A 13,763-nucleotide genomic window follows, 5' to 3' on the forward strand; every position below is an offset into this window, starting at 1 on the left:
GGGGACTGGAGAGCTGCCACCCTCGGGGTCTGTCCCCCCTGGCAGGGGTGTGAGGTTTGGAGGTGGCCACCTGGAGATCGGGTGACACTGGCTGGCGCCAGGGTCCCTGCATCCACCTAGTCTTGGGTTTCAGCTACTGATGCTGCGCCGTTGATTTTCTGTGTTGGTGTTAATAAGGGCTCTTCCACAGCTCTGATGAGACTGTTGGGCACGTTAATGCTTTGGCCCACGGGTCCACTGTGCCTGTGTGCCCCCAGGTGCCGGGAAGCCCTTCCCCTCCCTGAAGTCACACAGAAGCATCATCCAGGCACGCAGCCCTGTGTGGGGCTGGCCGGTACCCCATGGTCAGGCACCTTGGTACATGTTAGATCTCACCTTGTCCTCTGGCCTGCATGCATCCCATGCCACGTTCCCACTAGGTGCACTGCCTTGCTTGGGCTATTTGGGGACAGCAGGAGCAGCAGGTGGCATTTGGGGACATACAGGACTGAGTCCAGGAACAACAGGATGTTCTGCAGTCTTCTGTGCTGCCATCTCCTACCTGTTCACCCTACGTGGCAGGAACTGTGTCCCCTTGTGTCTTCCTCCGGCTGCTCCTCTGTGTTTCTTTGCTCTAATTAATAACTGTAAGTAGCCAGACCAGGATGAGTAACTGCTCTTCCAGGTCTCTGGATCCCTTCTGTGCTGAGGTGTGGGGCCAGGAGCTGCCCTGGAGAGTTGTAACCACAAAGTACCAGCTGACTTTCAGGGACTTGGTGGTCTGGGCTTTCCTGCAGGGGACCACAGCCCATTTGCAGCTTTCCTTACCCGTTTTTGGCAGCATGAAGTAGATGCAACTATTTCACATCCCACTCCCATTAAGTGTTTTGTTGCCCTTTCCCCTTCCCTCTTTGGACATCTCCTGCCTGTGCCTGGCTGAGGTAAAAGCCCTATTGCTTGGGCTCAGGTTTCTCATGACAGTTTACACAGCTGCTTTTGACAGGGATGGTTTGCACTTTTGTGTATGCTCAAGTCTCACCAGGAAGCTTCTGCTCCCTCATCACGTCATGGGGTAAAGAGAGTCACTGGGGACAACGGAGTGGGGCTAGCTTCTCTCTGGACGATGAAACTGCCCATCCTTCAGCAGCATGGCCCTGCATCAGGGATTGTTGCCTTATAGTGCATGGGCTTGCCGGTTCTTTAAATAAGTGAGAAACCATGCCAGAAGGTACATCTCCTGGAGGCACATGTCTGCCCGTAACTGCTGTGGTGAAAACAGGGGGATCACAAGGAGAGACAAACTTGTGAGCAAACATCACGATGTGCCTTGTGCAAGCCATAAAGCTACTGCCCTGTTCCACAGCCCTGGAAAACAGCCCCCAGTCATCTTCTGCCAAAGTCAAATAGTAGCTTTGGAGGCAACGTGTATTTTTTTACCTTAAAATGACTTGCTGTCTTGCAACTTGTTATTTGACTTTGGTTGAAAAAATGACTGGGTGGTTTCTGCAAGCACAAGCCAAAGCAGGCAGCTTCAAATGGATACCAGGACCAACTCTGCCTGTGTAATTACATTGCCTATATTTAATCTCTCAGAAGTGTTTGGCAGATGCTTTAAATTTCAGATATGCAATCAATATCTTCTGCTCTGAGGCTCAACTACCACGTTCTTCCCCTCCCTTGCTTGAGATACACAAAGTCAAGTCAATATACTCGGAGGGTACAGGAGTGACCGTCGCTCAGTGAGTGTATATCTCTATCTATCTATACCCATGGAGATCCCATGGAGATCTCATAGAGATGTGTGTGTGTGAGTGCGTGCACGTTACGTGCCTTTATTTATTTTGGAAAGGCTTTGCTCTGGTTTCGTCGTGCCTTGCTTTAAACCATCTGAAAATTCGCTCCCCCCCCCCCGGATTGAGGAGAATAAATATGCATGGCTTGTAATTCTGTTGCAGCTCTCGCTCCCAGCTGATAGGGTGACGTGGAGTTTGGAGGCTCGCAGATTGGCTTTTTGATTTGGCTTCTTGCTGCAGTTGTGCACAACCTCGCTGGCTCCCAGGAATCGGGCTCAGCGCTTCGCCGGGCACCGTAACGCCGGGCAGCCGGGACCGAGCCCCGATGCTGTGAGCGCGGGAGCGGGGAGGGGGGAAGCCCGGCAGATTCAGTGGCAATCTGGGGTACCATCCATTTTCTCTTCCCCCCCCACCTCCCTCGACCCCCATTCATCGCCGTCCTCCCCGGCCTCCTCCCCCTTTCGCCGGATCTCCCTTCCCTCCCCGAACTCCGCCGCTCCACGGAGCTGAAGATCGAGGCTGGTGGATTTATCAACATTTTACCTCCACCCCCACCCCCTTTTCCAGATGCACCTCCCCGCTCACCCTGACAGCTGCAAAAGCGAGCACAGGTTTTGTAGCGAGCACGGCAACTTGGACTGACATGCAAAGGCGAACCCCCCCGCCCCCCCTCCCCGGACCCGCACACACACCGTCGGTGAATCACCGGGAGATGCGATGAGCTCCCTTTAGGAACCGGAAGGATTTGTACTGGGGAGCCGGCGGAGCCCCCCCCCCCTCCCCAACCCCATCCCAACCCCCGGCCCGACTCTCCGGGGGGAAAAAAAAAAAAAAAAAGAAAAAAAGAAAAAAAGTGAGGAAAGCAACCAGAAGGGGTAAGTAAGAGGGTGCTCCCCAACCTCCCCCCCCCCCCCCCCCCCTCCGAGGCAGACGCGAGGCTGGCGGTTAAGTTTCCTGCGATCGAGTGGGGGCTTCGTGCCGTGCATGCGAATGGCTGGGGGGGGGGCTCTTTGCAGGCTGGTCTTTGGGGGGTGGGGGGGGGTGGGGGAAGGGGATTTAATGTTGCCCGGGCGCAGGGAGCTCGCTTCATCCGTGCTGTGGCGAGCTCCGTGTGTATATGTGTGTATATGTGCGTGTGTATGTGTGTGCGCTGCGGGGGGAGGGCTTTGCCTACGGCGCGGATCGGCCGCTGCGGGATGGATGCGCGCCGGGGAGGGGGCACCGGGCCGGGCCGGGCGCTGCGGGAGCGGGGCCTGGCGGAGGGAGGGATGGGATGGAGGGAGGCAGGGGGGAGGTGGGAGCCGCCGGGCCCCGTGCGCGGCGGGGAGCAGCCTCTGCCCGCGGCACCGTGCGCGGCGGCACCGGGATCCCTCCCGCCGCCGGGCGGGGGTGCCCCGGCTCGGCACGGATCGGTGCGGCGCGGCCCGTGGGGATGCCGGGGAGCCCGGAGGGAGGGGAGAGGAGGGGGGAAGCGGCTCTGCCCGGGGCTGCCGGGCGGGGGAAGCGCCTCTCATGCAGTGCTATAAATTTCCTTTTTTTTTTTTTTTTAAATCCTCCCCCCCCTTTTTTTTTTCCGCCCGGGGTTGGTGGGGGGGGGCGATCCGGGCCAGCCCCGGCCACCGGGGCCGCCGTCCCGGGCAGCTGTCGCTCTCCGTCCGCCGGGTCCGGCTTGTTTACCCCCGGTGTCAAATATAGCCGCTGCGCCAGGCTCTGCCCTAAATAGGGCACGGGGCCGCTGGCGGGGCCCCCGCAGCCCCCGGCTGGCGGGGGGAGAGAAATAATACACACACACGCACGCATACGAGCTGACCTAAATGTTGGGTAATTTCGTGGTGTCCCCTCCTCCCAGCCTTTCTTTTTCACCTGTGTCTAAAGTAGCGATCACTCTAGGTGGGAGATTAAACCCTTGCAACTGTTTTGGTTTTTTTTTTTTTTTTTTTTTTTTTTACTGTTCTAAAACGTGAGGCTATGGCCGTTTCCCCTTACCCCCCCCTCCAAGTGGAGCTGTAGTGTAATGGTTGGGTTCCAGGCTCGTCGGTTTGTTCCTGGGCTTTTTGTGGGGGTTTCACCCTAAAAATCCATTTCAGATTTAAGGTGAGACACTGGAAGAACAGTGGGGGCGAGAACGGGTGCCTTATGCACATCCCCTCCTCGTGCTTGTTTGTATATTCCCTTAATTCCTCACATCTCTTTGTAGAGCAGAAGGGTGATTTTGTGGAGCTGTTTCTTATTTCTGGAGAGGACAGGGCTCGAAGACTTAGGTAACAGTCAGCGGCATCTTCCCATTCAAGAGTGCTTATCCCGTGCTCTCTGGGAGCCTGGCGGGAGCCCCGGGAGAGCAGAGCTGGCTTTGGGGGACTGCTGAGACACAGAAGGCCTTGAAGGTGCTCCGTAGCTTTGGTGCAGCGGGGAGAGGCATCGCTCCCCCGTGGCACAAGCATTTCTAGGGAGTCCCTCATCCTGCTCCGTCCGCTGCTGCTGCAGACGTTTGTGTACCCTGATCGTGGTTTAGCTAAGAAAGTAAGTCATCTTTGGTGCTTACGTTCAGGCTTCTGTGGTCAACCGGAACAAGACTTGTTCCCTGGGCAGAAGTAGTGATGTTGGAAAAGAGCACGTCCGGCTATTGCCGAGGACTGGCTTGGGGAGGAGCGAGAGGAGCCCAGGAGCCCTCAGTGCTGGCCATAGCACGCGATGTGATGGCAGTCAAATCGGTTACCCCCTATTGTAAATGAAAAGGTTTAATATCAGCCGGGGGTGGGGAAGGAGAGGACTGAATGGGTATAGATAGAGAGCCCTAGGTAAAAGGTGCGGTACAGCAGTCTGGGTTTGCCTTTTTTTTTTTTTTTTTTTTTTTTCACCCAAGCCAAATACGAGTCCTGTTTTAGTGAGTCGGTGGTTCAAGCATTTCCCAAACGCCCAAGGTATGACAGATTGTGGTAATCCCACCGCTTGAGGTCCTGTGTGAGGGCAGTGGAAATGCGGGTAGGCTCCCGGTCTCTGGCAAGCTTCCAGCGTGCTGCTGGGCAACTCGTTTCATCTCCCTGGGTCCTACTGGGTATCACTAATAATATTTTTCTACCTGTGTGGGGATTTGGTGAGGATGTGGTTGCAATAACTACGGGGTGACAGGGCGCGAGAGGGAAGGTGAATGTGTAGCCACCCTAACGCCCCACTGTGTAGCACTTGTCCCTTGCAGAGAGATTGCCCCCTTCCTCTGCAAAGCTGCCACCTGAGAGGATGGCACCGGGGACTGCAGATGCCGTCGCCAGGTGGGATAGTCCTTTCCCTCGCCCTGGGCAGAGCAGGAAGCATGTTCTGTGCTGCCTTTGACACCAGCACCCAGAATAGGAGAGCACACGTGGAGTGGGATACGGAACATGGCTTGGGATGTGCACCACACTGTGCTTCAAAGGCTTTCACTGGGCTGGTGCGGGGGCAGGAGCTGCCCAGTCCGACCAGAGCAGACTTTATTGTTGGGAATCACGGGCAGTTGTTCTTCGTGGTGGTCACAAGCTACTCAGGGCACTGGTCCTCAGCATGGCTGGCTTGTAGGAAGGAAAGAGGTGCCCAGGGACGAATCCAGCCTCCCTTCTTCCTCTGCCTTCCTCTGGAGCTGGTGGGGCCGAAGTCAGATGAGGCTGGTCTCAGTGTGGCAAATCCTGTGGTATTGCTGATAGGACAGGAGAGGGTTTTTCTAAGGTCCCGGGCTGACTTGTTGCCATGTCATGCCTGATCCCGCACACGTCCCTCAGTTTCAGAGGGTCCTTCCTGCGAGAGTCATCCTCCACCCCAAGGCAGGGAAGTGCCATAATGGAGTGTGTCAGCACTTTTTATTAGAAACCAAGTTAAGATGTATTCCCTCCGCCAATTATTTTCAAGTGAAGCACTATACAGATAAATGGTTTGTCTGTCAGGGTTTTGTTTGCTTGTTTTAAACAAACAGCATCCGTCTCCTCCCCTAAGCTTCCCCAATGACCAAGTGGCGTTGACAAATAGTTCCTTGTTCTTTGTTGCTGTCGTGTTTCAGATGCCTTTCATGTGCTTCAACAGTTAAAAAGATGGCTTTGATTGCCAGCCAAATTTCTTCTTTTTTTTTTTTAATCAGGCAGTAATATCTAATTCTGTATTTTAAAAAAATGTGAAGGAAATTAAATTACACAGACAAAACATCTTCTTAATAGGGAAAAAAAATCTCTGAAGCCAGGAAATTGATAGTTGTGATGCTTCGTCTACCGTCACCCACTGCATTTAGATATTGTGGCACAGATTAATACTATTGTTGATTTACTGTTTAGATAAGGGTAACTCCTAAAGGCATCAGCCCAGTTGGGGGCCCACGTTTCTAAGTGCCATACAAATATCTGATAAATTATAGTCTTTGTCCTGAAGAGTTTCATGCATTAAGAGATACACGAGATCACAAGCTCTTGTTGGGACACCTTGAAAACACCTTCTGTGCTGCTGAGCTCGTGGTCCTGCGTTTGCCGACTTCAGTGACGTGGGGTTGTGGGGTTTGGGGCTGAAGGCGAGCTTGCTGTCCCTGCTCACCTCCAGAATTAAATTCAGGAACCACTTTTGAGTCGCCTGCAGCTTCAGTGGGCTGCTGGGCCACTTGGGGACTAACATGGTATATAGGCAGTAGTTGGCTTCCCTCCTTCTCTGCTCTCTCTGCCCTAGTGATTTAAACTGCAAGCTCTGGTTGAGGGCCATCATGGATGTGTGCGCACAGAATTCAGCACGATGGCCTCCCGGTCTCCCCTCTAGGCACTTCTGTCACAGGGCTTTGCTGGAATAACAAGGCATCAGGTGGCAGGGATGTGTCATGCCACTCTGAAGGTACCACCACCACCCCATCTTGCCAGTGTCCCAATGAGAAGACCCAGGTGCTGTTGTTCCTGCAGTACAGCATCGTAAAGTAATTAGTTCACCCCATAAGACGCATTTATAAACAGGTGATGATCATGGCCCCATGCTCCTTCAACTCTCAATTGTCTGGTAATTCTGTCTTAAAATCCGCTTGCCGGAACCTTTGATCACACAGCTGAGCTGCCGTTGATGTCTCTGACAGTTGACATCATGGGAGAGAGGGGAGCTTAGGGCTCTTAACATTTCTTTTATGATAGCTTGTTTTCTAATGAAACACTCCAATGAGGATTTTCCATCATAACAAAACAGGGAGCTTTTCCTGAGCGCTCAGATTTAGGGAGAAGCTTCTGTTTCCATTCAGCATTTCCATTCACTAGCAGATTATTTCAAGGCTGCAAAACTGGACTTGCTCTGTTTGCTCCTTTCCTTTACTCTGCTGTCTTTTTACCTAAGCCTCCTAACTCAGGACAGCAGCAGAGACAGCCAGGTCAAGAGCAATCAGAAATACTAAATATCCTATGCTGCTGGGCATGTTTTGCAACCAGGGAGGTGTCAAAGAGTTTTAGAAACTATAGACGTGTGAGACTGCATCGCCACCGCTTTCAGCATCGCCCTCTCCTAGGCTGGTACTGGGAGGCTGTCTCAAAGCAAACGGCAGCACTCTCCAGCAGCAACGTGGAATATGGTTTTAATCAAAAGGAATGTAGCGATTGCGGGGATGTACCTGTGAGAGGGCACTTAGATCTGACTGCTGAGGTTGTGTTGAAGGTGACGTGTCTGGGAGTGAATGGAGTCCTCCGGTGCCGCCAATGCAAGGTGCCCTGCCACTGTGTTCCTGCGTTGTGTGCTGGTGGAAGCTGGTTTCCTTCCCCAGGCCAGAGCGGGGGCAAAAGCAGGGAGAGCTAGAGAGTGTCTGCACCTCCCTCTGCCACTTTGGATGTGTCCTACCTCCCCTCAGTGCGAGTAGTGGTAGGAGAGGGTCTGTCACCAGGGTCCAGGCAGGCTGTGAAACCTACCTCTGCCCCAGTGCTGCAGCTCCCCACACCCAAACTGGGGAAGGCAGCGCTGCCTCCGCCACCCACTGCTGGCCCACCCTGGCTGGTGATGGATGAGGACTTGGAGAAATGCTCTGTGTGAGTGTCACCCCCCACCCCCCCTTTGGGCCGTGATCCGGGTATTGTGAGGGGGTGATCGATTATCGACTGTTCCCAAGCGATAGGGGATGCAGGAACCAGGTGCGCTGAGGGGTGGCCGTAATGTTCTGGTCCGTTGCCCTTCACATTCTTTCCTGGTTTATGTTGGGTTATTGCATGGCCCAGGTGGGGGGAAATCATGCCAAGCACCGAGTGGCCTAAGGGGAAGGGGGGGTTGCACCACTACAGTGAAGAAGCCGTCCTTTTGCCCTCCATACTGTTTGCTGTCAGGTAAATTTGTTTTGGGGCATTAAGGCCTGGATATCTTGGTTTACCACCTTGAGGTGGACCCTCCGTGGTGGGAAGTAATATCTTGATGTTGAGCTTAAAGTTTACCTTAATAAGCACCTTTATCCTCCTCCATGGTTTTGGTTGGGGTTTTTCAGTGACCCTTGAATACGCATGTTGGATGGGAGAAGTGGAGGTGGAGATGTGTCTCTGCGTAGCGGGACGAGGCTGGTAAATGGTCCAGGAGGTGTTGCAGGATTCACTGCTGGAAGAGGCAAACCTGCCCCTGCCCATACAGCTAATGCCCCTGCCATGCTTGTCATTTGTACCTCGGTTTCTACAGCTTTTCCACCCTGGCTGCTCGTTCCTGCTCCAGTCCCACTGCCTGCGGGGTACTGGTGCAGTGGGATGTGTGGCCAGGTGGTGGGTTCAGCTTGCTTTTCAGCCAGATTGGTTCCTGGTCCTTACTCACAGCATAACCATGCAAAAAGTTATGCCAACAAAAAAGGGAGAGCTAGTGTGGAGTGGGAACAAATGACCAGAGGTGGAAAACGTTCAGGTTGGCTTAAGAAGCCCTCCTTCCACCTGTAAAGCTGCCGCCTGAATTGCCTGCAGCAGTTAAGGCTTGGAGGTGGTTCAGCCTTGAAGTCTGCTCCTGATGAGAGGGATAGTCCTGAATGTAAATTAGTTGCAAAGAACCTAAGAGTGATGGGGTCTGCAAAGCACTTCTTAAGCTATTAAGAGGCACAAGAATCAGCAGGAGAAAAAAGACAAAATATTTTTTAATATGAAATCTTCCCAAGAACATGCACAGGGGTTGATCTTGATTAAAAAAAAAAAAAATTAAACAGAGAGTCTAGGCCAAGCTATTTCTCAGACGCAACTTGCCAAATGGACTTGGGTTCTTGAAGAAGAGAATAAAATGAGAACTTCCCCTTTGCTCTCAATTCTCTCAAGTCCCTTGAAAGCTTCACACTAGCACTCAGCACTTCGTCAACAACAATCTCTCCATGTTGAAGCCTCCAGACTGCATTCCCTGGCAGTGCAAGTGGGAGCGGTGCCAACTGTTTTATTAGGTTTGCACCCACGAAACCCACTAGCAGGGAAGGACCTGACTCCTTGTCCTCACGAGGCCGCAGCGGGCTAAGTTTGGGCTGCCGCTGGGTGCTCGCTGAGGGTGCTGTGCTTAGCTGGTATGGGAGTCCTGGGTGAGCCGCCTGCCTCGGGGCTAACTGGGGACCCCAGTGTGAGGACCTGAGGTCCAGAGCGAGGTGGAGGTCTCGGTGGTGTTGTCTTCAAGGCGCAAGGCGAGGTGGGTCTCTCCGTGCGTGCTTTTCCTTTGCGAAGGATCCCGATGAAGGATGACGACATGCTGCTGCTTCTGTTTTGGCAGCCCCCAGACAAGACTGAGCCTTTCAAAGCTTGGGTTATAGGAGGCAAGCAGAGTTAGACGTGATGGGGTATTTTCCTGTCTGAGCATCTTGGAGATGGGTGCACTAGACATTGCCCTCACATAAATTACCACCTGCTCTGGACTCTTTAAGCATCATTTTTTCCTTCCATTTTAACCTTCCAGAGTAGTTTCAGGTTCACTTCTTCTAGTAAATGTTTCCTTTTCTCTAACTTAAATAATCCATCTCCCCAAAGCTGACCTGACAGATGTTTCCCCCGCAGTGACCCTGCGCGCACAGCTCACTTCATGAAACCCTGGCTTCCGTGGGGAAATGCGGCACCAGCAGTGACCCTGCTGGTGTCCCAGCTAAAAATAAAGCCTGTCCCTCCTGGCAGTGTTGGGGTTTGCTTTTAAGTAGGTAGGCAGTTTTACCCATTGGCTGCGCTGTGCTCTTGTGCCAGGCAGAAGGCACAGCTTAACCTTCAGAGCACGATGGAGCTGCCTCCCCTCTGGGGAATCGCACTGGGAGGCTGAAGGTGAGGAGATGCTCAGCTGCGCTTGGCGCACCGACGTCACTCCCAAAAAACTGCCAGCTTGCCTGTTGCCTGCCTAGATCCATCTCCTTGCTGCTTCATGCATCCCCAGTGAGTCATGACCGCCCCTCCTTCCCCCAGCTCTGCCCTTTCGCCTCTTCTGCTTTTCCTTCTTAAATATATAGATTTCTTCATGATTCTCCAGTAACTGCCCCAGCTCCCCCCTTCCCTCAACGGCTCCATGCCTTCTAGCTTCCCAGTCTTCTAGCAGCATCCCTCACACGTTTACCCTCTGCGTGTGGCTTTCTGCCTATCTCTCAGGTCCGTATGGGCTTGGCTGCTGGGACAAAGCAAGAGGTCGGTCCGGTCAGAAAGCAGATGCTCATTTATGAAGGGCCTTTCCAGGTTTCACTTGAACACGCACATGAGCGAGTTTCACAAAAACTGTTAGGGTTGAAATATGCTCTGGAGCAAGAGGCGGGATGCATCCTTACTGGTGAACCTATGGATATTTTGAGTGTTTCCATGCACATCTATTTTTCCTTTGAGTCTTCCAGTACTTATTTTATTTCCTACGGCATTGAGTCCCGCGGATTGCACAAATGCACAGCCTGGAATTTAAAAAGTTTCCAGTGCTCACTAGATAAAGTCCCCTGAGTCTGGGAGCTGCTTTTGGCCTGGTTGAGCAGCTCTGTCCCCCTGACCAAAGCTGATTTCCTGGAGAAGGCTGAGGGAGGGGACATGGGAGTTGTGAAAGGGGACGTGGGGGTTGTGCTTGGTTGTGCAGGATTCCAAAAACCTCATCTACTTAACGTTGCAAAGAGACCATGAAGAGGTGGCATGGTCATAATTTGCAAGTATCTGTATGGGAGCCAACAGCTCTCAGGCACAGCGGGCTGGCTGCAGTCACCTCGGACAAAAGGGTGGTGGTCTTTCGGATGTCATGTCCTTACGCACTTCATGGAAGGTGCACAAGTGGTGCTGGTGGCTTGCTGACCGGCTGGCCAGTGCCGGGGGCTCAGAAGGGGCTGCAGTACGTGCTGCCTCTTGCCTGGCTGGTAGCCGGGTATGGGAAGGACCACAGGGGTGCTGCTGTGGGGGGAAGGGGCATGGAAGTGTTTGTGTGCGTGTCTGTGGGGAGAGCAGAGGACGGGGAGAACGGGCAGAGGAAGGATTACTGCAGAGTGGAGGGTTGTTGGGATACAGGGCTCAAATTCATTGAAAACCCGTTTTTATTCATTTGTCTGCTTATTGGGCTCCCACAGCAAAATGGACCCATTTCAAGGCTTTGCTTGTCTTTGTAAGTGACCGCCCTTTTGTCAAAGACCTTTTGCGCTTGTTGTTTTACCCGTTTGTGTCGCTGACCTGGATGAAATAGTAATGGTGGCTCTGCTAAGGGGTAACGCTCTCCCTGTCCCGCTGCTCCTCACCCGCTGGTGTTTGGGACTGTTGCTCTTGTTCTGGGCAAAGTGTTCTTCCATCGTTTGTGACAGGTTTCCCAGATGACAGGGATCATCAACGATGGCAGGAGGAGCTGGGTTCAGGGCACCACCTCAGAAGTATGGCTGGGCAGGAGAGGCTTTCTGGGCTGAGGGGGCAGGGGACAGGGGCTGAGTGTGGCATAAGGGTGTGAAAACGGGCTGTTCATTCCTGCCTTAGCTGTTGCTCAAGTCAGTCCTCCCAGCAAGGGAGAGACCCTGCAATTTTCTTGCCTCAGCCTTGTCTTAGGAGAGATTTGGACTTCAAAGCAAGTAGAGCACATCTCAGTTTTAATCTTCTCTTTGAAGAAATGGATGGAAAGATAATTTCTGCAGTGCCTGAAGGGGACTCGAGCTCCTCAGTAAAACTGATGGAGATATGGGACTACTAGCATCCATAATGGAGGCTGTGCCCGTCAGTGGCAGGGTAAGAGGCTGTCCTCTCTCTTTGCCTCAGTGGCTTAAGCAGACCATACAGCGGGTGGCTGCATGGGATGAGCATGTTATCCAAGCACCTACATTAAGCCAGTGACTCCTGTCATTGTACCTCCAGGATGAGGCACGTCAGGATGCTGATCCAAGGTGACACTGGGCACATGGTGGAGAAAAGAGAGTCCAGGCCTTGTCTGCTGGGGTCTGGTGGTGTGGAGGGAAGGAGGATTTTCTCTTTCCCTTCTTTTGTTTCAGTGCGTTTGGCTGATGTGGTCATCTCCCATGACTCAGCTTGCTCCTGTTGGCAGGACTAGTTGTAGCAAATCTGGGGCCAGCATGGAGCACTGGGAGGAGGGAGGAACCAGGGCGGGATGGACAGGAATAGAGTGGGCATGGAGGAAGCAGGAAGATGCCCCCCAGCTGATGTGTGTGACGTGAGTTGCAAAGAGGAAATAGATGAAGCTTTCCTTTTGGAGGTTTATGTTGTATGAAACGTTGCCAAAGCTCCTCAGGCAGCTCTTCCAGTGGAATAAGCTGGCTCTGCTGACTTGGGCTCATTGGACCTATGCTGATTTACGCCACAGGAAATCTGGTCCTAAAGACCCTCTCTCTCTTCTCTCTTGCCAGCCCTCAGCTGATGGTGTGCAAGTTGGCTGGGCTGGAAAGGTAGTCCTCATTTTTAGGATGACTTTGTGTACAAGGAGGCTTTTGGAGGGGAGGCTCAAGGGAGGGAAGCTGGTGTAGGTAGTGCTCTGAATACAGTGAAAATGCTATTTCTTCCACTTCGGAGATAAACAACAGCGTGATTATTATGTACTTTGCCAGGAAATTCTTCTGATGTATGATGCTCTGCATCCAGTTTTCAAATGTTCCTCACTAGTATCTAAGTGAAGACGTGGGGAATCAGGAGAGTATCATTGCAGGCATGTTAGAAACGGCAAGGGAGGAGCCTCATCCTTTTCAGACAAGGTGCTTTGTTGTATGCACTGCACCCAACTTGGCATACACGTATAGGTAATCTTGATTTTTTTCAAATCTCCTTGAAGGATCAAGTCACATATTTACCTGGCTTAGCCATATGCTTTTTGGGAGTGGGACCTGTCCAATGCTCTTGGCAGGAACCAAGAAATAAACCTCATGTCTTTCTTTGGAGAAGACAGCTGTGGCCTCTCTTAGGCATGTGCTTGGTTTTCTGCAGGAATTTTAAATCATGTTTAGGTATCCAGTGGAAAATCTGTGATTTCAGTGGGGTCAAGGTGTCCAAGTGGGTTAAAGAGCTGCTCCATTAAGCTTCTAACTACCCTGTGAAATCTCATCCTTTGCGACTCCCTCGGTGAAATACTTGAGACACGTTGAGACCATGGATGGGGCAAAGGAGGAAGTTAGTGCTGTTGTAACAGTGAGAGAAAAAATGTGGGTATTGAGAGTGACTAGCTCCAGACAATATTTGGGATTACCGACCCCTGACGGGACAGAGTGGGGCAGCCAGCCAGGGAGGGCAGACCTGCACTTGAAACACAGACTGAAAGGAAAAGTGGAATAATCCTGTCTGGTAATGCCATGGTGAAGAACAAATCTCTGCCTGTCTGTGCTGTAGAGATCCGAGTGGCATATGGCTTTATACAGCCCACGAGGAAAGCCATCAGAGGGGGGGGGGGAGAAGCAATGAAGGTGGGGGTAGCAGATAGCCCGGAGACTGCTGCCACTTACTGTAATAGCCGTAGCAGCTCAGCTTCCACTGTTTGCTGTCCATGTCATCTCTGCAATTACCATATGGTAAATATGGCTTGAGTCTCTAGCAAATAACAGAGCTAATATTAAGAGGGAATCTGTAAACAGCTAGTGCATAAATGAACAAAGAGCAATAA

The 13,763-nt window shown here is 52.4% G+C and overlaps 1 protein-coding gene across 1 annotated transcript in view; it reads left to right on the forward strand.

Annotated features, from left to right (window-relative positions):
• Positions 1–2,034: 2,034 nt before the first annotated feature.
• SLC8A3 (solute carrier family 8 member A3) overlaps positions 2,035–13,763 on the forward strand; it is a 119,122-nt gene continuing 107,393 nt past the window's right edge. Inside the window, exon 1 of the mRNA XM_082485352.1 lies at positions 2,035–2,647. The gene's annotated coding sequence lies outside the window, so the exon portion shown is untranslated. The remainder of the gene's footprint in view (positions 2,648–13,763) is intronic.

Source organism: Vanellus vanellus (genome assembly GCF_965231255.1).
Source record: "Vanellus vanellus genome assembly, chromosome: 6".
NCBI lineage: Eukaryota > Metazoa > Chordata > Aves > Charadriiformes > Charadriidae > Vanellus > Vanellus vanellus.